General features: G+C 39.8%; 1 protein-coding gene across 1 annotated transcript in view; it reads right to left on the bottom strand.

Annotated features, from left to right (window-relative positions):
- LOC127353510 (zinc finger protein 469) overlaps window positions 1-27,824 on the bottom strand; it is a 184,827-nt gene that overhangs the window by 113,908 nt on the left and 43,095 nt on the right. The gene's annotated exons all lie outside the window — the stretch shown is intronic.

Raw genomic sequence — 27,824 nt, 5'->3', positions numbered from 1 at the left:
GGGAAGATGCATGTGATAATGTCAGGAAAGATTTTTGACATCTGATCAGAATAAAGCTGCCAAGAGGCCTCTGCATTCCACGGAAGTTAAGATAAACTAAAGATAACCTTGAGATAACTATACAGTGTCTGTCAAGGCCAAATTATTGGCATGTAAATTACATTAGTCATGTGTCCCAAAGCTATGACAGGAAATTGCAGGTGTTGGTGTCCAGGGCAATTTTCCCATAATTCTTGTCCAAAAACCTGCTTCTGTTCTTTTATGTAACAATCAAGGATGATTTCCAGCTGGTACTTCCAGGTTATTAAAACTGACTGGACCTAACTAGATGGAATACGAAAGCAGCAGTGTGTCCTGTAAGATCAGGATCTTCTAATCCTATAACCACATGATGGTGATGATTCTGGTCAAACATTTCAACACTTTCTGACGCTTCTTTTTTTTTTTTTTTAAAAACGAAACAAAATCATAAAAATTAACAAAAATGTGACCTTTCATTTTCAAGCCAAATAAAAGAAAAAGCCAAAATTTGAGAGTGAACAAACTTTTTTAGCCTTGGCTTTTTCCTGCAACACACCAGTCACAATAGTTTAATGTGAATCAGATGAATAAATTAATAAAGATGAAATGATAAGTTGACTGAAAAATAATCAGCAGCTTGTCTGATAATTGATTTATCATTGTTATTTTCAAGTAAAAATAGTGATAAGATAGAAATTCAGTGTGAGGATTTGCTGTCATACATCATAGTTAGTAAGTGTGTATACTAGTAAACATAAAAAATATCTTTGAGTTTTAGATTTTTGTTAGGACAAAAAAAGGCATTTGGAGATGCAAACTTTGGCTTTGAGAAGCATTTTTTTTGTGACATTTCATAGACTAAACATTTAATCAATTAATAGCAAAAAATAACCTGCAGATTAATCAAAAATGAAAATAATCATTAGTTAAATGCATGTTAACCCCAGACAACACTCGCATTTGTATCTACATGACATCACTATCATGATTCAAAGTATTCCTCCGGTGTAGACAGTTCTGACACAAGACTGATGTCTCAGTAAAGCACTGCATGTAGATAAAGCATGACTCTCAATGACACCAAAATGAGCTTAGTAACAATGGATCATCCAGTGTTCACTCACAGTGATGGTTGCTGAGTGCTGGAACACGGTCGAGCAAAGACCTTATTGTGGAATAAATTGCACAGTCTGAGTTGAAAGAGAAGAGTCCGCCACATTTCATTAACCTCACATTGAGCTGAACAGGTCTGATGAAGTCATATGTTCTGAACTTCATTTTGATTTAATTTAAAAGTCTTTTACCACAGTACACAAGTCATCAATCATGTCCTCACTCAGGCTGCCCAAGTGGCCAAGATACAGATACACTCACATCTGAGCCATATGTATACACTAAAAAGCACAAACACACACTTAAACAAAGCAGGAACATTGCACATTCTGCCATTCTTTACTTCAATCATGCCCCCAAGTTTTTCTCTTGTACATTAACTAATGCAGTAAAACATCTGTGAAGCAACAGTGTGGGGACAACTTTCCAGCAGTGCGAGAAGGATTCATCAATACATCTATCAACAGAAAATGTATCAACAATTAATAACTGATTGAAGTATTTTTCACTATTTTGAGGTGATTTTAAGGAGACTACACGATCTATCAATTTCTCATAAAAAATAGTCTAAAAACAGTCAACACTCATTGACAAGGAAGATAATGGGTAGTTGCAGCCTTTTCTAGGAGGAGTTGAGTGAGAAAACAAGACAATCTGCAGTACCAAAAGAGTTTATTAATGTGGGGGAAAAAACCTCTGCTTCTTAATGAGGGCTTTAAATTGAAGCATAGTGTGGTTTGAACTGGCAGCCAATTGAGCCTATTGAGTACATGGAAAACAGCAAGCTAACTGCAGACTTTAGCAGTCTTAAGATACAGGACAGCGGAGAAGCCTGTCAGGCCCTTTAAAGCCCTCCACATCACTCACTCTAAGCAGTCTGTCTGCCTGCAGGAAATACCTCCTTACAGCAATCCATTTCAGGACATCCACTGGACTTGTCCATTTAATAAAGTGTCCAATCTGCGGCCAGCCTTGAACCCACTTTCATCATAATTTCCTTCCCTCAAAGTCCCAGTAGAACTACTAACTGGAGTTCCTCATTTTTAATAATAACTCAGCGTATGAGCCCAAGAACAAAGATAAACCTTGTGTATCACTCCAGCTCTCTGGTTAAAGAGAACAAATGAAACAGCTGAAGTATCCCACCACCCTCAATTATAATTTGGAACCTCCAACATCGTGCCCTCTTTAGTTCTACAGCTTCTCAGCATGAGCTGGATGACGTCCCAGAAACATTAAGAGAAGCTTTGCATTCATAACCGCAGAAAAATATATTTTAGGACAAGCTCCATGCTATTGCTGTTGTGTCAAAGAAATATCACTCTAGCGTTGGTTACATTTATAGCAGATCTTACGATTAAAGTTCAAATTGTGCTCTTCAAACAAGCAGTCTGTATTACATCAAGTTCTGGCAAACATTTTGTATATATTACAGTCACTGATCTCACCACTATTCTCTTTGCACAACTCATCGCCATCGTTGTTTTTAATATAAGTGAACTATGTCTAAAGTGAGGTGGAAGTGTAGACTGGGAGAGAGCGGTTGCTGGCCGTTTGGGGTTCTCAAGCCAAAAACCCAGATCTTGTTCTTCAACCTTAGCCCATAAACTTTAGTCTGTGTTTTCATTTCTGAGAGGAAAAGCTGTTTTTACCAGACTTTCCTCATCTTTGGCAGATATGACCTCTATTACATAAACATTAATTCCATCAAAAAATATATATTCTTATAAACATTTATTATTTCTATATACGTCTTTATTTGATCAATAATTAACATACATTGCATCACTGAGATACATATGAGAAATCCTGTAAGATAATTAGTTCCTTCAAAAAATGGCAATGAAAACCCACCCTCTTCAAAAGAAACACTTAGCAGTACTGAGAAAAAAAAGAGCAAGTCCAAGTGCTTTCAGTGTGCTAATTGGGTGTTAACAATGTTCCCTGATTGTTGTTGCAGTAAACTTTCTCATAAATGTCACATAGCAGAATGGTATATATCTGTTCGCAAGTACGACACCTCCAAGTGGCAGGTCAGTTCCTAAGAGACCCTCATTAGGAAAACAGATTTTGTGAAACAATGAGTTATTACAGTTGTGTTGATATGTAAAAGTAGGATGTTTGGGGAAAAAAATTGTTGATTTAAATTGTACTCATAAAGATTCAGGGGCCTTGTGTGTGTAGAGGCAAGTTGCTGTAAGTACATGAAAGCAAACGCAGATGTCTTATTGGTCACTTTTGCTGCCATGTTTAGACGTCCGCATGGCTGTCATAGTGTGTCAAACTGTCAAGGGAATGTTATAATATTGTTACAGTGTTTATATACAAGAATAGGGGTTTCCGTGAGAGAAAAAAGGCCAAACAATGGCACATGGCTATGCCAAATGACAAAATGGGGGCAAAAGGGGCATTGTTGAATCTGGTTTGGTTTACTGCACACTTTAAAAATTAGTTCCATCATAAAGCTGGACTCACACACAAGATTTTACAGCTCCCAATTTCTGGATTGAATTGCATGAGACAGGAGTATAACGTTGTTTCACTTACAAAACACAGACACAGAGAGCCGAAAGGCTGGAAAATGAGTCAGTTTTGATAGCAAGCAGCTCATATTATACAAGGAGATGAGATGGGGGAGAGTAGACAGATAAGCTGGGAAAAAGTGCAGGGATATGGGATTGGAAGAAGGAAGACAATTGATTTGAATCATTCATACATGTAACAAAAGATCCTCTATGGAGTGATCCAAAATAATATTAGTTGCATTCTTTGAGTGTCAACCACTGGCTTTGTGGACACTTGAAAACACAATTGCAGATCAATAAAAACTACTGAAGACTCTTCCAAGCCCCTGGTGGAGATGTGGATTAAGACCCAAGGAAGGATGGGAGATGGATGAGACAGTGATGTTGTGGTGGCAGAAGGACAGTGTTGAGTGCCAGGGGCTTGATGCCACAGGGAAGAGAGCCAGTCTGGCCAGCGGGCTCTAGAGTATACAGTACTCTACCACTAACTAACCATCATCAATGTGGTAGCAATCAGCTGTGGTGCTGGAGTAAAATGAAGCTGAAGGAAAAAAATCCCCCTCACCCGCTTCACCCCCACCCCCAACACAAGGCGCCCCTATGTTTTTCCCCCTCTCCTTCCCACCTCTCCCCGAGTCAGTGGTGCTGATTGTTCGTTTGGAGAGATGAACAAACAGACTGCCCATGGCTGTCCTGGGCAAAGGGCAGACATGCCAGTGGTTGAGGAAACTGGCAAGGAACATCACAGTATCCATCCCAAACCTTGCTTTCCTTCTGTTTCCCCTCGTTATCCCAGAGAAGTGATCTGGATACTACTGGGTATCTATGAGAGTACATATAAACACTGCAATTTCTTTGCAGTTGCAAAGAAAGTTACTTTGCATTGCTGTTTACGCTATAAGTGCCTATATGGTGAGAAACGGAACTATTCTTACGGTATTTTACGTTTTAACTGCTTCACAATGTTGTTATTCCTGCCTGGTATAATGCCCAAAGCCTGAGGTAAAGAGATTTCATTTGAGTGTTGAAAACCTTCAGCCAAGTGAGAAAGTTCTGACTTATGGGTGCACTAAATCAAATCTTGCAGCATTTAGATCAAGAAATCACACTGCTGTTACACACACTCGCACCCACAGAGAGAGACAGTCCCAACCTTTAACATAGTCCAAGACACATCCTTGCCAAAGAAGCACATGGTAAATCATAACCACACACACACACATACAGATAGTGGAGATTCAGTAATGATATATCTTTACAGACAAGGATCTGCATGCTGTAGCAATTCTAAAGCTTTACCAGTTCAGTATACATACTGTAGCTTGAATAGAGCGTTTCTGCAGCAGTTTCCACTGTGGAGCGATTTTTAAAAAGTGAAAATAAACAGTGAACGCTAGAGACCCTCTGTATTGGTGCTTTTCTCCATGAGTGTGTGGACAGCACGGCTCTGCTATTTGTCTCTCTTTAATAACCACTAGAAAAGTACCCACAGATCCAGCTAGATGTTTTCAAAAACCAGTGAGTTATGGTTTTACCACACTGATGTCACCGTTTAATAGCATGTGTTTTGCTGAATTCTAAACTTTCCTCTAGTGCTTGGATCATCTCATCATCCCCAAAAAGCGAGGACAGACCATCTTCGTTACTCCTCACTGCCCTTCTGCTTTCTACGCAATCAGCGGGCCATTTATCGAAATGAACTTATTCAAATTGTAGGCCAGAGCTAACGAATAAATACAAAGCAGAGCTGTATGGTCGGTCTATGGTTTTTCTGTCATTGTGTTTGTGTTGAGAAATACCAACCCCAACCAGACACATATGCACACTCGCCCATTTTTATTCATGAAAATGAACATGAGCAAATTGCAGCCTAGACCTAAAACTACAAGCTACAAGTAAATAAGAAGCAGAACTATATGGTTAGTCTATGGTTTGCCTGTCTGACAGTGTTTGTGTTGACTAAGAAGCCCCCAATCTCTCTTTCCGTCTCTCTCCATCTCTTTATTCTTCATGTTCTCTCTCTCCAGCTCTGACTCATTCTCCATTACAAGTCCCAGGTCTGGCGTCAGACGAAGCACTAAGTCAAAATTCCTTAATCAAATAAGCCATTTAAAGCAAGTAAATGCTGCCTCTTAGTCTCCATGGTCTCCTATTCTGTTGGACTTTCACCATGTCTGCCTCTACTGGAAAGTCAACCACTGGAATACAAGTGTTTAATAGCGTGGGTTGTGCAGTATTGTTATATGTTTGTGCATACATGGTTTTAATCTTCCAAAAAAAAAAGAAGCATGATCTCATGTTTGGTTTTGTATAAATAAGAAAAGAGCAAAGCAAACACTCATATCTGCCTGTGTGTGTATAACCATGTAAATGTGTTGTTTATGGACAACCAAATTAGGGACCCTAAATTTCAATTAGAGTTCACAAACACACACAAAAACCGGCGACGTCTCCATGCTGACATCATGGGTTGCCAACAATGACATCGTACAACCCATCCAACAGCTTTGCTTCTTCCTTTATTTAAAAATTCCTATTTGCAGGAGACACTTTTCATTTGTTTTCATCAGTTACTCACTTTCAAAAAATCCACAAAATAAATAGTAGGAATGCAAATAAAAGCTAATGGCTTACCTAATCTTTCTGTGGCAGGGGTCACACAGTTTAAATACATCTTTTTGGATTTGGCCCTGGCTTCATGTCCTGAGTCTAACCTTCCCTCCTGCTGCTTGCTGCCCTCTCTGACCACTTCCACTGCCACAGCTACACTCCAGATCAAATGTGAAACTACCTTTACATTACCATACTTTCTAATTGCTGACATTCTTCAGTCTGACAGTTCTGGAGATGAGAGGGAGAGTAAAGATCGTCCTGGCTTAGCTTGCTGCTTTCAAGGGTCGCTGGCCTGTCTATTATTTCCCTCATGGCCTTATAAAAGAGGCTCATCCATCACTCCCTGACAGCGTCTGTCTTTCTCTAACCTCTCTGGCCTGATATGAAATAATATATTTTTTAAAGTCAAGTCTGTCACTCTAATGGACAGCTCCTCCCACTGGGTGGCAGGAAGTCAGAGCTGTGAAACAACTGTTAAGTAATTCAACTCTGTGTGTATGTGTGTGCGCATGTATGTGTGTTCGTGAAACACACACACAGGAAAACAAGGCAAGAAAAAACAAAGAACTACATATGTTTTCATTGGTTAGTCTGCTACCCAAGCTCAGGATTCCCTCTCTGTATTGTATGATGAGGAGTGATGAAAGGTCTGAAGAGGAAAGCCCCAGTAATGAGGAGCTGCAGCCATGTTACTCAATGTCATGTGCGGTGCCTACTGTAGGGCCTACGCAGACCCCACTCTCACTGTAATTAATGCCCTCAGGGCTTGTGTTGCAGTTCCTATACTGCCTAATGAAAGAAAGATGTCCCACTGTAGTAGTCATCTCTGCCACAATATTCAACTATTATATTCAAATGATGCGTGCAGTGCATATGTGTGTGTGTGTGTGTGTGTGTGTGTGTGTGTGTGTGTGTGTGTGTATGACTGCGAGTCACTCCATGTGTACTGCTGTGTTTGTTTTCTTTTTATTACTTTTTAATTGCCTTGACAGCATGAGCATATGCATGTTCTGGCCTGCACCATTCTGTACTTCTGTGCCCATGTGCATCCCGTTCATGCAGATTTGTCTCTGTATTTGTTGTCTATTTGTGTGTGTGTGTGTGTGTGAGAGAGAGAGAGAGAGAGAGAGAAAGAGAAAGAGAGACATAGATTGCCTGTGCTGTCGTCGGGGCCTCTTCTGTGCTGTTTCAGTAGGTTCCTGTTTAAAACAGACAGGCAGGGTTCACGGTGTGCCAAGCTGGCATGCTCCCTGGGATAATGAGAGACTACGCTTTGGTTTGGATTGTTGATTAAGGATTATTCAGCAACACAAACAAGCTACTGTTCAGCCATTTGTGCACACATGAAGCGTATTGTGCTCTAAAAGGCAGGGCCAGATCTGGCCTTAACATACAAAGAAATGTGGAGGGAAAATGTTCTGTAAACAAGAGGGAAGTTAATACAGTAAATGTGTATTAGTTATGTCTACGTAAACACTGAATGACTGGGTTGGAATGCTTTCATGCATGCTCTCTATTTCTTTCTCCCTGCTGACACAAGTGATAGCAAAAGTTGCATGTGTCCTGCTGTCATTTACAATGAAATTTACAGGGCAATATGGGATTTGTTCCTATACACATAAACTCCTCTAATTTAACAAACTGTAGACATACAAAGGTCTTATATACAGTGTCTAGCACCACACATACAGTAGTTTATTTCTTATTTTAACTGGCCTTTTGGGAAGCATTTTAATGCCTTGGCAATTGTTAGACAAATAAAACAACAGAAAAAGTGAACAAAACATAAAATCTCATAGTTTACACAACTTTCAAGAAACACACTGATAGCGAAGTAAAAGTCAGTGAAAAAATCTTATACTTTCTGAAAAAACTATAACACACACATTTAACGTATTGCTCACAGAGGAATCAAGTTAAAGGACAACCAAAAACTTTTAAAGGGCAGCAGTCCAAATTCAATTCAAAATCTGTGCTATTCATAAGATGTATTGCTGTGATGTGGTGGTGGTGTTTTTACAGCTTACTAGTGCTCCCGCAGAGGCTGTGTAAAAACAGATCACTACAAGAAGGTACCACCCAGAAAAAATAAACAAACCAAACTGTGACCAATCATTAATTGTGAGTTGAGAGAAGAGATTTACACTTATGTTTGCCACTGGGACAGAATGAACAAACAGCACACATACAGCATCAATCACTCACTGCATAAAATATGCAATTACAATTTTCTTTTCTTCAACTGCCATGACAAATATATGGCAATTCATACAAGATTCCTATTTTACTGGAGGACCTTGGGTGTAAAGTTTTTTCGTTAGCCCTAGTTTCCTTTCAAATGGGCGTAAAACATCACCATATGTTAACTATTACAATTGCAATTGTGACTACAATGATTACAATTATTGACCCATGGTGGTTCTGGTTCAGCCACAATAGCAGTGAGAGGAGACTTTTGAATGGTATTGAGAGGCAAAATGGATATTCAAAGTAAATAATGCAAATAAGAGTCACATCTAGTGGAGCTGTGTTTAAACCCATTTCTCCCATAAAATGTTTCCAACTGAAAATTTTGTCCTGTGGTTATATGCCTCCATCAACCATTTGAGTTGCAGTTTCCATCCATAACTCTAGGAAGGAGTCTAATAAAAGGTATAAAGCATATTTTTTGGCTAAATGGAAGTTCACTATATTGATGGTACATACAGGATTGCAGCGAATATACATTTTTGAACTGATTAATGAAGGATTATCATTATAGATGTATTGGCTAACAGGTACACATGTACTTGATAATGCAGTATGTACAGATTTACTACAGAGTTTATAGAGTATAAAAAGTATATAGAGTATTTGCTGCAGGTGAAACTCACTCATAGGATCACGATTAGTTAGGGGCGCTCCAATACGTGGTTTGCAGTGATGCACATGATTTTGATGACGCTCAAAATTCTGAATGAGGCAGTTAAGTGCAAAACAGAATGGTTGAGATGGAAAGATGAAAGCCTGTACTTTGCTACTTATTGTTGACTCACTGTCGACCCAGTCAACATGTGTCTGACATCTGGAATCCCCCAATTAGTTCTTAAATTATTACTTGAAAGATGAATCTGATCCCCCAGGTTTGCATTATTAAAATGGAAGGGCCTGCCAGCTACACACAGTATTTTAATTATTTCCTCTCACCAGACTTAAAACTCTGCAACACTATTCTTGTATAATAGAGGGCAATAGTTCAAGATGTGCTTACTTGCTTTTTTACAGAGACGACTGACACCACAGTCATGTCTATACGGTAAATATGCCGGTGACTGATAAACTTACTGTAGGTTAGCACAAAAGCTTGAAACAGCCTTTGGATTGAGCCAGCCTAACTGTTTCCTCCTGTTTTCAGTCCTTATGCTAAGCTAAGTTAACCTTCTGCTGGGATGAAGCTTCACAAAGCGAATAAGTGAATTGAAAACATGCTGAACTATTCCTTTATCCCCGGTCTTGACCAGGGTAATTTAGCAGGTTAAACTAACCTGGATAGACCCTGTCACTTTTAAGTCAACTAATGCTTTTCAGGCCAGAGTGAAAGGTGTGATGACACTGATTGAGCCTGAAGGGGCAGAGTCGGAGCTGGACAGTAGGCAGAGAGACAGGGAACAGGAGGGCAGGATGGTATGAGATACATTTTGGCATGAGCAACCATATGCACATATTGAGGGAGACTGTGGGCAAAACTGGGCAACATTTTTTCATCGAGGAAAAAAAACTGTTTACATTCCTAATACTTCCTATTCCCAGAGTCGTGTAGTCCACAGCAGAATCACGTTGTGTCAAAATGTTTATTTCGATTTTTATATTGAGCTTGCTTGTACACCTGAAAGAAACCTCTGGTTAGGAAAAGATTCTCAGTGCAAATAAAAGAGGAAGATGTCTATGGTAGCACTCTGCTCCTTCATGTTTCCATTCTGCTGTCTATTATGGCCTTGCAGAAGGTTACTCAGCTAATGATGTTAAAATTCTTCCAGCAACAAATTTGTTGTAGTAAAATACACCTCGTGCAGGAGCTGAAATCAGTGGCAACTATACCTTTACAAGGTGTACTTCAATCAATACAGGCTGTGTACTTTCCAGTTTTAAAAAATGCTAATGGTTTTTGGGTGCGTGAAAGAGCTTTTGCATAATGGAAAAATCAGTTATTCATTTATAAGAAAATGAAACATTGTACTGTTATATCTGACCATCTGTCAAACACTCCACATAGAATATCTGCCAAAATGAGCCCTATTTCTGCCAGCATCAATCAGCATGAATTTGGTTGGGACGTGCAAGGCAGAGGTCCAACAAGACGCAACATGGGTCCCCACTGACAGAGCTGGCAGATGTGATCCACAAGGTCAGTGAGGAAATATGTTCAGAATAACAGTATAACAAGTAACATACCACAAACCGTTGCCATGTCACTGTGTGACAGCTGACATCAGCCACTGCATACAGTGAGGTATGGCTGATCACATCTGGAGGCGACCGTTACACATAGGTTATCATCCTGCATGTACGCTTTGGTCAAATTACAAACTAAATTGGGTTACACAAATCACAAGTGAACATTTTCTCACTCATCATTAGTGGTATATGGCAGACTACTTTGGTTTTATGTGCTGAAGATTCCCCATTGATTTGAATGTGCTCATTTAAAAAATGAGACTTGGCGTGAAAATGCCAGTGCTTTAAAACTGCATTAAAACATTGTACAGTTACACATTTGTTTTGACCATGTGCAAGTAATTAGAGAAACCGTTCCACTTCCTCCTTATAATTTTGTAATTACAAACATGCACACATACTGTATTCACACAAACCCGTGAGAAGGAGGCCCTATGTTGACCTTGTCCTTTAAGTATCCCAGTGTAAATCTACAGTGCATTTCAGTGTCACATGAAGACCGACAAGCCTGTCAGATCCTCATTTCTAGAGAGCAACACAGAGACACACACAGACCACACACTGCAAATTGTATACAGTCTGAAATACGTGTATATGCCAAGCCAAGGGACCTAGGAAAGAGCTCTACTTAATGCAAATGGGAGTAAGGAACTCTTCACATGTGCAGAAAATTATAATTTCTACACTAATGTTGGAGGAAAATAGATTTAGAAAATAGATAAAACATTTTGTTGCTAGATTCGGCCAAAACCTGTTTGCCAAATAAAAATGATTTAAGTTATTGACTGACAATGTGAAGAAATTTTATTCTAATTCTTATCACACTCATTAAGTTTAAGATTTACTGTGCTTTATATCATTAGATAAAATAGCTAATACTAATACAATTGTGTTTATATAACGATACTATCTTTTCAGCATTGTTTAGCTCTCAGTTGCAAGTTTTTTCATGTGTGGAAACATGGGTAAAAAGTCTTTCCATTTCCAGCTGCCCTCGGGTCAAGCGAGGTACCTTTAAAGTACTCAGTTTGATGAACTAAAGTATAGGTCTTAATCACCCAGCTAGCTTTCCTGTGTGAGGAGCAAAACCATAAATGCAGAATAATCACTCAACACAAATACTTTACACTACCTGGATTATGCCGACTGTATACTCACATACAAAAAAAATGCACAAAGTAAACTCCAGCCCCATCCCTGACCTATGCATCTGCAGCTCCAGTGCAACATTCCTGGTGGGAGCACCAGTGGGAACCTGCCAGGTACAGCATCCTACGAAGGGCTGAAGGCAGCTGAGAGAACAGAGCCGTCTCAGGGACCGGGACAGCAGCATCATTATGTGTCTCCAGGATAAATAACCCAGCCTTAATGCAACACGGCGAAGCCTGGCCAGGGCTGGCCAACCCATGTCAAATGGGCCTCAGATAGCACAACCCACAGCACCCAACATCCCGACAAGTATACAGGAAATCCAGATAAATACATAAATAAATAGGAGTGTTGTAGTTGGCAAGCCAGCGTTGTTTGAGAGTACCTCTGTATATTTGGATTGCTACCTGAAGCACACTGCACTGCTGGATATTCAATGTCTATATGGGTCTTTCATGGGCCTAGAGTAAGGCTGAATGTGGGGTTTGATGATCAGGAAGGCAATTAAAATGAACCACACTTCAGGTGTTGAATATTTAGCCTGTGAAAATATAGATTTAGTATGTTCTCGACATCATTATGCATCATTAATGTTAAAGGTGGTGCTGCTGCAAGAGTCTTCTATTAAGACACATCTCATTTGCATGAACACACAATCTAAATATACCTCTATCTGTATCAAATACATGTCAAACTTCAAATGCCAACAAATCATATAATCCCTGCAGTTTCACTTAGCTTTTAAAGGGTGCGTTCAGCCAAATTCTGGTCATGTAGATACCTTTGTTTGTACTAAGGTTGAGGCTTTGAGATATCAACCTCTAAAATTGGAAGTGGAAAGTGGACATTTGTTTCTCCAGCCTTAAAAACTTGAAAATAGCAGTATGTCCTGGTTACTTTGGATAATCCACAGACATCGCTGTCAACAGTTTTTGTATGAACAATTTCTTTAGAAGAAAAAAGTTCCAGTAAAAACTGTTGACAGTGAGGTCTGTGGATTATCCAGAGAAAGAGAGAAATGAGAGCTGCTGTTGAGTTTTTCTAATGTCATTTCTCAATGCTTTGAGCACCACAAATAAAATGCTGTTCACCTCAAATGTATTAGGAAAACAGCATAAATCTCAGAGACGGATATCTCAGAAACCCATCAGATTTAACTGAAAATATCTGCATGGCTAGATATCAGTAGGGCTAAGTAGAAAAATATGCGCTTTTGTAATTTGGGCGACTCTATCAAAGACAGCAAATTTCTGCAATAATGTAATCACATTGGCCTCTTGCCTTTGTCTTTGTGTGGTACCCGTTGAATCTTTATCCACCATATTGGCCTGCTTTGATTTACTGTGATGACCAATCTTTAACACTGCACACAATGTCTTAGACTACAAAGTCTGCACGTTGGGAATGTACAGGCTGCCAGTTTCCCCTCTCCTCTGTTGTTCTATTATTTTCCTCTGCCAAAGCTCTTGAGAAGAGATGAAGGGGGGCAAGAAATCCCCTTGCGAACGACAGCTGAGACCTGGGACATGTTTTAAATTTGGACACTAATGTTGGCTCTTTTTACAGCCCTTGTGTAATGTGTTTTATGTGCCTCCCAAACATTGGAACGGGGCTTGCATCCCTCTCCCCCCTCTGTATCCATCTCGTACATCACATTGAGGAGCTGGATGTCAACGCACTCTGAGTCCCCTGCACTTTCTCCCGTTCACAGCTTAAGTCATGTGGCTCAATATGGCAATATGAAGGCTGGTGAGAGATGAATAGATAAAGTGAGGAGAGAGAAAAAATCAGAGCTAGGTAGAGCGTGGAACATAAATCTTCACATTTATGTCGTATTTTTGTGAAAAAAATGGAGAAAAGGGGAAGGAAAGGTCAACAGCCGCTAAATAGATCCAATGTGTCAAAGCTTTTGCTGACCCAAGCAACAAATCGCTCACCCTTTAATTAACAACAGAGCATATTTGTGGACATGAAATGGAATATCTAATCTCCAATCGCGGTTGGAAAGAAAAAGGAATGACTCAACCACCTCTATTTACCAATAATATCCTCAAGTTTGTTTCTCTCAAAAGCTAAAAACTGTACTTTATCTTGGTTTGTCCTCAAAAAACTTACATCGTACATTTGTAAACACAATACTTTCCAAGTAATATTTTGATTTAATTAAATGTTATTCATTGCATATTAGAAATCAAAATGATTTGGTAATTACAAGTCAAAGAGTGTATAAAAATCCAGATGATGTGCTCCCTTTCATAACTAATATCTAGTGTCATATTTGATTTGAATGCACACACGATAAAAATGCTGAGACACATAAATCTGGTATGAATAATACGAGGGATGAGGGGCAACTCCACTCCTGTCTCATCTTTCTCTTCTGGTGAAAACAGACTTTCTCTCACCACGGCTGGATTAATTGTGAACACATGTTAGGAGGAGGTCACTGTCTTCCAGTGGCTGCAATTTAGGATTAGTAGAAACAGTCAGATGGAAACAGCTCAGCTCCCACTCAGCCTTTCACTTAACCCCCTCCTTCTCCCAAGCCCTCCCCTCATTTTAAACCCCCTCATTCATTTTCCTCAAATCACCAGTTGAATTGTAGGCCTCACACTCCCTCCAACAAGGTCGGCGTGGTTTCTTCTCCGAGGAGGAACATAAACAAGACAGACACACACATGAGGTGAGGGAGAGGGGAGGAGAAGGGAAAGATGAGTCTCTGGATGCTGGACTCCAAAGCACTGTGGCAGGGAAACGCACTGGCAGTCAAGCACTTTGCTGCTCCAACATTAACAATGACGGGCTGTATCGCACACACATAATGCATGAATATACATTTCTGTGCTCGAAGCAAGTAGTGGTGCAAATGGCAATCGGTGTGAACAGCTAGCCGGACACACGAGTGCACATGATATCATGATAATCCCTCACAATCCAGGCTACTGTCATGGAGGTATGAAAATCTGCCAAGGACATGTGAGAACCGACACCAAAACCAGAACAAATAAACCGCACCGTAAGTTTTTCCCCCACCGCAGGAGCTGAGAGAGAAAAGGAGGAAAAAAGAAAAATGGAGTGAGCTACAGAGGTTTAAAGGGGAGAAAAGCCAACAGCACGCGGCCCAGAGTGTGCCTCGCATGCAACTGCCTCCCACCCACAGAGCAAAGTCTCCAACACGCTGTGCTGGCTGGGCCTCGATGGAGAAGGCTGAAGCTGACACCGTAAGACTAGCATAACGAAAGAAGAAATAAATACAAAGAGATCACAATAACAGAGATCCACGCTGAGAGATCAGGACCATTGATTTGGGAGTAAAAGAAGGTGAACAAGATAGAAATATATCAAAAGTAGCAAGGAAATAAAGATAAATTCAGAAACAATTGAGCAGTAAAGGAAACAGCAGTGATGAGGTCAACATGCAAACAGAGAAAATAACTATATCCTTTATATTAGTCTATATACTATACTCTAGATTATCTGCTACATTTAATGATGATGTGTAGTGTCCATGCAATCCTTGTTTGTAAGTAATTTGCTTCTATTTAAGGTCGTATTAAAGGACCACTGTGTAGGATTTAGTGGCATCTAGCAGTGTAGTTGCAGATTACCATTCCCTTGCTCCACCTTCCCCTTCCGAGATGTGTAGGAGAACCTACGGTGGCCGCGAAATGCGCAAAACTTTGTTTGATTTGTCCACTCTGGGCTACTGTAGAACCATGGCGGTTCAACATGGCGGACTCCATGGAATATATCTAGTCACTAGATATAAAATGATTATGACGATAACATAGTCATTTTTATTTTCAGGTGATTATATACTATTGAAAACATTTAGAATATTATATTCCATTTCGGCCAGTAGATCCTCCTAAATGTTACACATTAATATATTTATATATACCATGGATTTCGGGTTCAATGTTTTGGCTTTTCACCAGCAGTACTCAGCAAAATAGCTCTGATATAGTAACTGTACACTACCAGTCCAGAAAACAAATGGCAGACATAGTTATTGATGATGATGAACATAGAGGAGCATTTTACAACTAAAGACCAAAACAAATCATCCAGGAAAGTGAAGCTAATTTTGACCTTCTGCCCAGGTTTAGGCAATTGTGCCAAGTGATCACTATTAATTGGTGTTATATTATCAAGACAGCTCCAAAACTGTCTGGCTCTTTGAATCTGTGTCTCTTTACATAGACACATGGTTTCAGTATGCCATGAACATATTGCTCATTAAAAGAGTTCAGGTCAAGACTCTCTTTTTGGCACCAGAGGTCAGTCCTAAATCCACCTTCAAAACAGTCGGTGACGAGACATTATCTCCAGGAAGCGAACATAACTCCACAGGAGCACACTATTACAGACCAGAATGGGTACACATGAGGTGAGTGTGGCCAAAAGTTGGGGCGAATTGTGGAGGCAAGGGAAAAACTGCAATTAGGCGAGATGTTATGGTGATGGGAGGAAGGGCAGATGTGGGGCTCAAACTGTATGTGTGGACTGTGGACAGTGGGGGAAGGAGGCCCATGACTGACCTCAGTTGCCGCTACGGAAATTATCCCGCCAATTATCCAGGACGTATTCCTCTAGTGCTCCAAACACTCAGTGGCCAGCCTTTACGACCTTAGGAAACTTTCTGTGTTGTTTTACTGTGGTGACCTCACTTCAGTTAGCGTGCACTACAGCTCTGCTGGGAAGAGGGACTGCTACTTGTCACAACCCTAAAGCATGACGTCAGGGGGAAAGAGAGTTTAAAGACCTATGCAACCTCTATACAGTTGTCAACTTGAGGCAGACTAGTGAGTATACATCCTAAAAGCAAAAAACAAGAAAAAAAAATGTGTTTAGAATTATGGTAGGGCAGGTATTACAAATAGTATTAACAATGACTGTGATAAAAAACATATGCTTGCTGAGAAAATAAGAAACTTTATACACTGTCAATAAGATATATTGCTTGACAACATACTAAGAATCAGTCACATCACAGAAACGATTATTTCTATTCCTGACCAATCGTACACAAAGACAGAACACAAGACTACTTCCAAAAGTAGCTCAGAAGGATTGGTTAAGTTAGCAAAACACAATCTAACTTTGATATCAAAGTGATAGAAAGAGAGGAGAGATGTAAAGGGTAAACAAAGTGTAAGATGTCAGATGTATGTTGATACTGACAGTCCCAAATGGAACAACGCTACTTAAAGTCTTACACTATGCAAAAGATATTGTGGATTTATAAACGGTCCTGACAAAAACTCTGAAAACCTGAGCCGAAAAAGAGGGGAAATATGACAAACTACGTTTATCACATGAAGCATCACCATCCAATATTGAATTTTAAGCTTAAAGGTCCAGAGCGCAGAATTTAGTGGTATCAACCTGAAGATTGTAACTTCCTCGATCCACCCTCCTTCCAAGCACCTCTACAGCCAGTGTTTGGTTTTTCCATTCTTGGCTACTGTAGAAACATGACAGTTTAACATGGTGGACTCAATGGAAGGCAACTGGTGGCATCTGTAGACATAAAAAGGCTCATTCTAAGCTAACAAAAACCCTATTATTTCCAAGTGATTATACACTAATTAAAACATATTTTATTCAATTTCTGTCAATATATTCTCCTAAATGTTACATACACGGAACATTTAAAAGGTACCCTGTGGAGTTATCCTTGTTGAAACTGTTATGTCAGTTATGCAGTTATTAACAGTCAGTGTTTCTTACCATTGCAACACGTTAAATGCATTTCCTTTCTCAGATTTTTTTAATATTTAAAATTGTGCATTTACATCCATTTGTTAGCTTGCAGTCTCTTCACTGCTTTCGTGCCACCAACTGTCAATCAGCAGAATAGCATCAGACCTACTTGCTACAAGTGGCAAAAAGTTGTAATGTATTTGTAGTTGTATGTATTTTTAAGGGAATCTTACAGCTCAACAGAAATGTTTACTAATAATATCATGATATATATTGATATTGACTGGTATTAAATAAGATATGTTGATCAAATATTTTCCATATCACAATTTTATAAACTGAAGGTGCAAGTAATGACAGATCTTTCATATATACTTGACAACAGTACACACAGGGCACTGACAGCCAAGCAGGGGAAAGGGGAAAGGGTAATGGTTGTTGGCAAACTTCAAGTCACGCTTCTCAAACCGTGGGTGAATCACAATGATGTAAATTATCCATCACAGCCAATCAAATGTCTTAGTGTAAGAACTGGGGGATATCCTAGCTTTATCTTATTTTTACAACTGCATTTGATACAGGCCGCTGGCTCACAGAAAGACTGAGTGCTGGTATGAGAGCCAAACAGGAATAAGTTAGAGACTCATCTTCGTCAGCGAGGATCAAAGTAAATGGATGCCCACTCTTAAATACGGCATTCTCTTCTACACACTGTGGGTTCATTTTTTGTAGGGATAAACTGGCAATATAGTAACGTAATATGACACAAATAGTAGATGGGCATGATTTGGTTCAAGCGAAAATGTACAAGACATAAAATAACAGATAGTGAACAGTGTCTCCAGGCCCCAAACAAAGGTAGCAGAAAATATCACCTGAAGAAACAACCTGGTGCTGTCATCAAGCCCAAGTGCTAAAGACATTTCACTCAACAACCCTGTTGTAATACAATAGAAGTATCACATTCATTTTCCACAGGCAACGGAGCATGATTAATAATCCTGATCCATCCCAGTAAAACCATATGGGTCTACAAGACAGGATCCAGCGGTCAAATTATTAACATCAGTCCTTCTGTGCCTACAGGAAGGGAAGAGTTGGAGAAAGACACAAGGCAGCTCTGCCGTTGTGGTGGAAGCATTGAAAAGGCTGAAATGTGCTGATAAGATCTGGACTAAATGTGTATTAAACAGAAATTCACTTGTCTGTTTTTGACTTCATCAGCATGCAAATGAAAAACAGAGACATAAACATGGCAACCAAGCATTGCAAAGGAAAATGGGAAATATAACATCCAGCTGCCCAGGCTGAGAGAAGAGTATATGTTTCATCCAACAGTCCACACGAGACAATACAATCCATGCTGCACTGCTCCTGATCCGATCAGTATCCTCATCTGCCCCAAGCACAGAGAAACGTGGCCTTCAAGATATCAAATAGGTACGTGTTTGCATGAGAATGCATGTGTAAGCATGTCTACATGACAAATATTCAGTTTGTGTACTGTAGTGAAATAGGCTGATGATATATTTTGTCTATAAAAGTGTTCCACCCAATATCTCTCTTGTAAGCACTGGAGGAGGACAGATCCCCAGTGACTATTGAGCAATGATATCATTTAAACAAGAAAGACAGCAGTCCAGTAATTTCATTTCTATCTTTTGACAAACACAGTGTTAACAATTTTAATAATGCCTTGATTCCCAGTAGATTGTCTCCCGCTGTAATAAAACAGCATCTGAAAAACCTGCACCTCATAAATTGAGCCTGTGAAGTGTTTTTCCATCATTATGCAGCAGAGCCTGTCTGTGTCAGTGTATTGGTCATTCAGGAGGAGACACTGAAATCGAGTTCCCATGTTGGCAGCTAGAGGAATATGTATGAACTGTGCAGATTTACAGTAGAAATCATGTAACATGACATCAATAAAATGTGCACTCCCTGGACTTTGGAAATTAGTTTTTCTTAGTGAGAGGCTCGGGTGGAGGTGGTGAAAAGGTCAAGATTTGTTTCATCACTTGTGAAGAAAAGGTTTCTCATTACTGAATAAAAGGTCAGCTGTGCTTGAGCATAAGACTGGTGCATCTTAACCTAAAACTAGCTTTCCAAGTGAGAGCTTTAGCTGCAGGTCATACCTTTACATGCAAACCTTCATAAGGATTTATCAAGTAAAGTGGTACAAGTGAATGTTCGAGCATTCATGTTATCATTTTCACTTCACTTTCATTATTGTTTTATGTGTTTGCTTATTTTTGCTTTTTAATGTACACACATTATATTTTTGTTGCTGGGGAAATTATAGGTCTAAGGGTCTGAACAACTTGGTTTAAAATTGTATTATTTCTATATAACATTAAATTATCATAAAAAAAAAGGAACAATCAAAGTTAATGTTCAGAATAAAAGATCCTTTATTATTTGTTAAGAGTTTTAAATGCCAAAACTCTCCAAATCCTGATGCTCTGCCCTCAGACAAAAAAAGGGGTAATAAATTCAATGCCACAGCATGATACAAATGACAATGTGGATCTAAAACTCAACAGATACTATCAGATATCGGATACAGACACTACATATAAATGATGACATAAATGCACTGAAACTATCTTTATTCCAATGAAATGTAAAATACAAGACATTTATCATTTCACACGCTGGCTGGCTAATATAAAGTTGAAGCTTTTCTGTTATTGACAAATGTAGAGTGCATAAAACATACCCATGTATGCACAGCTAACCACTGATACCCCAATGAAGTCACTTGGTTTTCTGTGATACAAGATACACTTTACTTATCTGGAATTTTCTGTATCCCACAGAGTTTTTTTCAGTGAATTTCCCTGGTGTCATCACCTTAAGGTCAAAACATCTGGGAAAAGCTACTAAGTGAACCTTTAGTAAGACTATTTTATCACAGATAAGTGTGGAATTAATCTCCAAGCTCATTATTTGGGTTGGAGTATTCTAGTTAATAATAAGTTAAAGTGAACTGTAAATTTAGACAATTACTGTAACTGTCACTGGACGTGAGAAATTAAAGGATAGGAAAGGAAAGGTGTGGGAACACATGTTGTGTTTTAATGCACTGGAGCAGTCAGACCTTTAAATCTCAGCAGTAATATCTGAGCAACAGATTTAAATCCCCAAAGACAGAGACCCACCCACACCTACACACCAGCAGTGTTTGCTTTCCAGGATGTCAGTAGACATGGCAGCAGAAAAGAAAAAGCCAGAGGTATGTAGGAACTCGCTTTAAAAATAAATCTCTTTAGGTGTATTATTAGTTGACATAACAGTTCTAGTCATATCAATGTCATAAGTGAGATCTAGTGTAGGAAATGGATAGGGTGGTAAAACTGGAAATGATGTATAAATCCAAGGATTCATAAATGTGAATTTATGAATGGCTTAAGCTTGACTGCAGTTCAGCACACTGCCGTTAAATGCTTTTGGACGTTGTGGCATTTTATATACTGTAAGGTGTGTTTAACTATGTTTAGTAATGGGGATTTTACTACAGTACATTGGGTGTTTCACTGTCAAGGCTTTTACTGCATGTTCAACCTGGCAGTGAGTTGCAGGCTGGTAGAATGATCTAATCCAAATATCAATCAGACAAGTTACAGTTTGATCAAACTAAATTGAAAACACCCCAGGAAAAGAGTAATAAAACAAAGCGTTTATGAGCATATGTATAAATAATTCCTTGTCAGTGTTGGATTGTTGTTCATACAACATTTTTCTTTTTCCACAGATCTACTGACAATAACCCACCGTAACAAGAAACTAATTGATTCATTGCTTTACTGTTAGAAGTGCAGTTCTTTTTTTTAATGGCCTGCTTGATGGATGGCCCAGTCTTGTTTGAGTACTTTCCCACAAAGGTTCTGGAGCAGAGGGTGGAGAAGGGGATGATGAAGCAACAGGTAGGAAAGAGTGAGAGCAGGGGAAGCAAAATGAAGAAGAGAAGAGGAAGCAGACATGGAAATGTAAGAAGTCATGGAATGCTGGAGAAGAGAGCTCCATTTATAAATGAATCCAGTCGGTCGCAGCATGGGGGCACGCAGCAACCACTGAGAGTCTCCCAGCTAAGGGGGGTACAGTCCATAGGCAGAAGGGGGCAGTTCAAGGAGGTGAATAGGAGTGTGTGAATCCTCTCCAAAATTCCTAGAAAAACACAAATTGGTCATTCATTTTCCTCCTCCTCCTCCTCCCCCCCCCCTTCCCCTGATGCTCAAGCCCTTACTAACTCAGCCAAGGAAATGATCAGTGACTGCTGTTTAAGTGAAGACAGAGGTAGGCCAAGTCTTGTACACATTCGACTATGGCATCACTATGGAAAATGCATATCCATCCAGAGTTTTAGTCTTGTATCGTATCAATATCTCAGAGTCTTTCAGTGGTATCTGATGGAGGTCAAATTAAGTAGTGCACATACAGGAAAGCACAAGGCAAGCAAGTCACTTTTGTTATTATTTTTGTCAAGTTGATGAGGCCTCAACTATTCAGACATACATTTTGACATACATTTTATTTAGTATTTGACAAGCTGGGAATGAGAACGGGCTGTGAGGTAAAAACGCAAAAGGCCTTTTATACATCCATTGTTTGGTTTGTCATTCTGGGCTCCTGTAGCAACATGGTAGACTCCTGTAGATGAAAACAGTTCAATCTAAGGTAACAAAAGCACAACAATTCCTATATTCAGGTGATTCTACACTACTAACAACATACCAAAACATTCCGGGGAGGGGGCAGGATTAATATACACTGTTATATCCTTATGGACACAATCATATTTGATAAGTTAGATAATTTTCCTGGACCATATCCCCAATTTCCCTAAGTAAGCTACTGGTCCATATTTTTCCACATTAGTATCCATTTACGAATATGAATGAAAGCTTGTCAAAGAAATTCCATATCACTCCATTTTCCACGCTGATTGCTGCTACTGAAGCATTCCAGACGAATGTATGTCATTACGTCTGCCTAATCCCACATTAGTCTCCATTACAGAGACATGGCCTGATGATTCCACTATCTCCACAAAATTAGGTTACCTCTGTTTTTCTCCCTCTCTCACACACATACACTCAAATATGTGTGCTTGCACACGCATGTTTTCAGTTCATGCATCGCTCTGCCATTGAGAACTCCTTTCCAAGCCATTTAATGCATGCATGACTTTGAGTAGCCAGTGATGTATATCTTATAATGTACAGCTTATCATGTCAGCCACATATGACACACATTTCATTGGAGGATTTACTGGTTAACAGTTCCTGCAGAAACCCACCCAGCATTACAGAATGAATGGAATGAAATCTAAACATAAATCAGCTCATGGGGTCACACACTGTAAGGCAAGACTCAAGTTTAGGGAATAAGGCCTGTACACGCACACACACACAAGCACACACACTACTAAAAACCATTCTCTAGAAAAGACGCGTCTTGCCAGATATATTGTGGCTTTTACTGCTGTTGGCTTGTGTTCCACTTAACGCCCTTTACTTTTACACACACAATATATCACTCCGCTGCCTCTCAGCTCACTGCACTGCTAATCCAGTGCATCAACGGGTCACAGTGGAAACCCTGAATATCACTGGAGGAGGGGTCACCAGGCAGGGCAAATATACAGTACAGCTAAATCAAACAAATCTTTTTGACTGCTACAGGCCTACATCTATACACGTGAATGCTACAAATGCATATACAATGCTGTTTATTTAACACCAGAACAACCACATGTTGTACATATATGACATATTAAACTAGAGCTAAGTATACGTTTTTTATCCTAGTTTCTATGACTTTATGCACAGTTTAACAATTGTTTTCACTGTCAATGTTTGGAGACTTGGTGGCACATCCAGCAGGACAGCAGCTGACTGATCCCGAGGGGAGGTCTGAGTCATCCAGCTGAGCAAACAGCTGAGACTGGAGTCCAGACTTTTTCAATAAGCCTGAGCTCTGAGCTAACACATGGACTAATGCAGTCTGGGAGGGCAGGGATTGGCAAGTTGTCTCAGAGTGCGCAATCCTGATGAAGGTTTGCAGGTGCTACAACACACAAAAGGAAAAACACAAATAACTGTAGAAAAATCCCACTGTAAGGAAATAGTCTGGAGGAATGATTTACTAGCATTTTAATGTTCCTTTTCCCTTCAAACATCACACAGTGGAAAAACTAAATATTCACTTTCTTCTGTGTCCTGCAGACATATTTAAATTCCCTATTGTTGCACAAACTCTTTATTCAAGGCTTCACATGAATAGACATGATGGTTTTCAACAAAATTACTTGTTTTCCAAGAACTATGTCATTTCACTTGGAATAAACTTTACAAATGCAAAAATGTCCGTCTAAATAATAATTTATTTATATAGTATACCCAAGCTGAAGAAAACCAAACGTAATACCATGGTGTAAGTACTACATCTCCACACATCATCCAGAATAGCAAAACTCACTTTTGGGCCACCATGGTCTTATTAGGACCAGTTTGTCTGTTCTGGCATAAGATGCTGTCAGATTGACGCCTTAGGTTGGACGTTCCTCCTGTAGCTACAAGGCATGGCTGGTTAGTTATTAAAAACATCTCACCTTCCAATTGGCTGCACACAAGACACAAAAATATGCTCACACACTGAGAAAGATCTGTGACACAGGCCTTATATAAGACTATCTGAGTATGAGAGTTCTGTCAACACTATAGCTCCTCTGAGCTTAGGATGATTGCCGTTCTGCTCCTACAGACTATCAGAATAGTAGCCCAGAGACCAATAGTGTTGTCAGTGACCAATGTGTTTGTGTGTGTGTGTGTGTGTGTGTGTGTGTGTGTGTGTGTGTGTGTGTGTGTGTGTGTGTGTGTGTGTGTGTGTGTGTGTGTGCGTGTGTGTGAGTGAGTGTGTTTCAGCTGTCCTATTATTGATACAACTGCAACAATCTGGAATTATCTCACTGAAATGGCAGAATATTTTCCGTGTTTAATGAAAAATAAGCCCTCAAGGCTGAATAGGAAACTAAATGACTTGTTAAGATGGGATGATTTTCGCAGTGTGGGCAGCCTTGATGGTAAAGTGAAAACAGCTGAGCAGTGATACAGTGCATCATCACCAGGCCTGGAAAATTAGTCTGGAAACTGTCATTTCATTTTTAACTGTTCTGTGAATTACTGTATAATATCTATACAGCAAGTCTGTCTTTAATATACAAATCACATTGTGGTGTCCCTGCAAACTATGACAGCGACTGTAACATTACAGTTTCTATCCCACACCTGCCAAAAATTTTAACCATGTGTTCTGACAAAGAAGTGCCCTCAACTCATTTTACTCACTGTAAGTTGTTTTGAATGAGAGCAGTTAAACAAATTAAAGATGTAATTTTGTGTATTATTGTGTTTTATATATACGTTCGTGTTTGTAAAAATGGTTAAACACTTTGAAGAAAGAAAAGGAGAAGAAATGAAGACTGTGATAACTAGACATGTGATCCAGATGTGGCCTATTTATCACACCTGTGAGTGTTCATGTAATTTTACGGAGCAAACCTGAAGAAGCTAAAGGCAAAACACGTTGTTCTCTCCTAATAAAATCACAGTAAAGTCATTCCAGTGTGTGGTGGTTCATTTTCATAATTTTTAACATCATCATAAAGTTGATTGTTGAGTTTCATTCCCAGGTCACCAAATACTGACGCTTTGGGTTATGGTAAACGGGAAACAAACAATGTGGCTCGGATAGAGCCACACAACACAACAGATGGCGTTCTTCCTACATTGATAGAATATGTAATGGACAGAGCTCCCATGGCTGTGAAGTGAAGCCAACAGCGAAGTGTCTTAAATCTGCATTCTATGTAATGGCCAGCAGGGGCCAGCTCCATTGGCTGCAATAAAACAAAAATACAATACAGTCTTATGGAGAAATTACCCTACTTCTCACTTAATTTATTATCTCAGTAAACAGTTTATTAATGAGTTTATGGTCTCAATCGCGAGTTTTAAGTCTTCTTTCATACAGCATGATGTTAATTTTGTAAATTATGGTCTGATTATGCTTTAGGGCGTGGCTCAAGTGTCTGTATTTGACCACCTCATCTATTTTTCTCCAGAATGACAGACCCCACCTTTAAATAAGTATTATTTATTTTTCTAAACAGTCCTGGAAGCTTAAGGGTAGAGTAGGTATTGTTGCAGGTTTGCTTCCTTTTTGGAGAGTAGCTTTATTTATTGTGCAGTCAAAAAGACTTTATAAAAGGTTAAAAGGTGTTAAAGTGGATGGATTATTACAATGATCAGTTCACCTCCAAAAAAAGAGAAGGAGCTGTACAAGAGTATGATTACAGTAACAGTTAAACTCCTCTTTATAGATAACTTCTGCCTGACACGTGCAAAGTGAGGAAAGATTTAGTCCCATAAGAAATCTCAGAATCTCCTTGGTAGCAAATAAGCCATAAAATGTTGAGGCAAAAATCTCCGGCATCTGCTTTTCAAAAGGGCCCATCAGGGAGTCTCGACTTTCTCTTGGTTACATAAACAATGGAGCTTTAAAGTCCAAATGCCTTTAACAGTAGAGCTACTGCCTGGCCACTATGACTGTTTCCTTCCCTCGCACTTTGCACAAACTTACCCTATAGGCCACGCTGGCTGAGTAAAGTTGCATCCTAAAGTGACCAAGAGACCAAATTCCAAAAAGGTTTGTTACTATATGCTTTGTGAGTATAACACATTTCACCATTAATTCATAAAAAAAGTGGATGATTTGAGATACACGTCACTACATCAAGGTCTAATAAGGTTGCAGGACAGACTAAAATACAGGGGAGGAAAATAAAGGTTACAAACAAAATTAATGTTGACAGAAAAAGTTAAATAAAGGATTTACGGGGGAGAATGAAATATAAAAGCAATAGAGAGGGTGAGAGAAGATTTCATTCTGCTTTGAATGTTCCCAGCCTGACAAAAGACAACACCAGCTCTTGTTAAATTTGTTTACATCTCTCAAGCTACTCATTGCTTTTAACATGGCCAAGAACTTTCTCAAAAGCAGAAAAATGAGCTTTGTTTTTATTTGAGAGCAAAAGGGAAAGTGAGCATTTCCCTCAATGTGAGCCAGCAAGCATTTTATTAGAAGTGATAGTACATGTGTCTCTCTCTGTATGTGTGTGTGTGTGTGTGTGTGTGTGTGTGTGTGTGTGTGTGTGTGTGTGTGTGTGTGTGTGTGTGTGTGTGTGGGTGGGAGAGCGTGTGTGTATGTGAGTGTTTACACAGCTGGAAGTAGAGAGCGGAATCACTTCACCTGGCGGTGGTTCCTGGGGTGTCTGCTGTGATCCCATTAAAAGGCAGACAGGCTCTGGCACCCACTCCCAAAAACAAGAGGACTTCACTTACCAAAATATCCCTGCATTAGAGCTCAAAAAGCAGGCCAAATCCCTACAAACCCCTGTTGAATTTACTTAGGGGGCAAATGGTTCCCTCTCTAAACTCCTGATAGCTGATTGCTCTGGCAGGGTTCAGGTGGATCTGCTGAGTGGCCGCCAGCCCAGTTTCCACTCCATTCAAGTTTCCACTCAGACCCAGACTCGCCTCTCTTGCTCTCACTCCAACTCCCCCCCCCCCCTTCACATCCTTCTCCTCAGGCCCAGACCAAAATCCCAAAACATTCACGCCAGATTTGATGTAACCTCCACATCAGTAGGTGTTTAAGTAGCTATCTATCTGTCTGACTCTTTGCTGTCTCTCCCTCTATCCCCTCGTCCTCCCTTTCGGGTTCCCACCATCAGCCTGATCTGTAGCTGCCCCTGGAGCTTCCTGCTAAATGTGATTCACCAGTGAGGAGATATCAGAATGTGGGAGACATCAAACCAAACTAAACAACCCCACTCCCTCATTTATTCATTTCACTAATAGCTCTTGAGTCATGGAGCTCCTGGACAGAGGATAGCATAGCGCAGTCCAGCACCATCACTCCTCAGAAGCACCAGATTCAGCCTGCCTGCATGCCTACCTGTTTCCAGGAAAACTGAGAGGCCTTAATGGCCCCACTCTGATACAGAGTGCTGGGGATTGACAAGCCTCCAGGGCTTACTCACTTCACTAAACAAGGCCTTTTCACATTACACACACGCTTAGACAAGCATACACGCCCCCAGTTGCACTTAACACACAAGCACACACACTCACAAACATCTACATATCAAAACCACACAAGCTTACGCCTTGCAGAGCATGAGAACAAGCATGCTGTTCG

This window comes from Dicentrarchus labrax, unplaced genomic scaffold (assembly GCF_905237075.1).
Source record: "Dicentrarchus labrax unplaced genomic scaffold, dlabrax2021, whole genome shotgun sequence".
Classification (NCBI taxonomy): domain Eukaryota; kingdom Metazoa; phylum Chordata; class Actinopteri; family Moronidae; genus Dicentrarchus; species Dicentrarchus labrax.
This window is presented reverse-complemented; position numbering and strand designations above follow the sequence as displayed.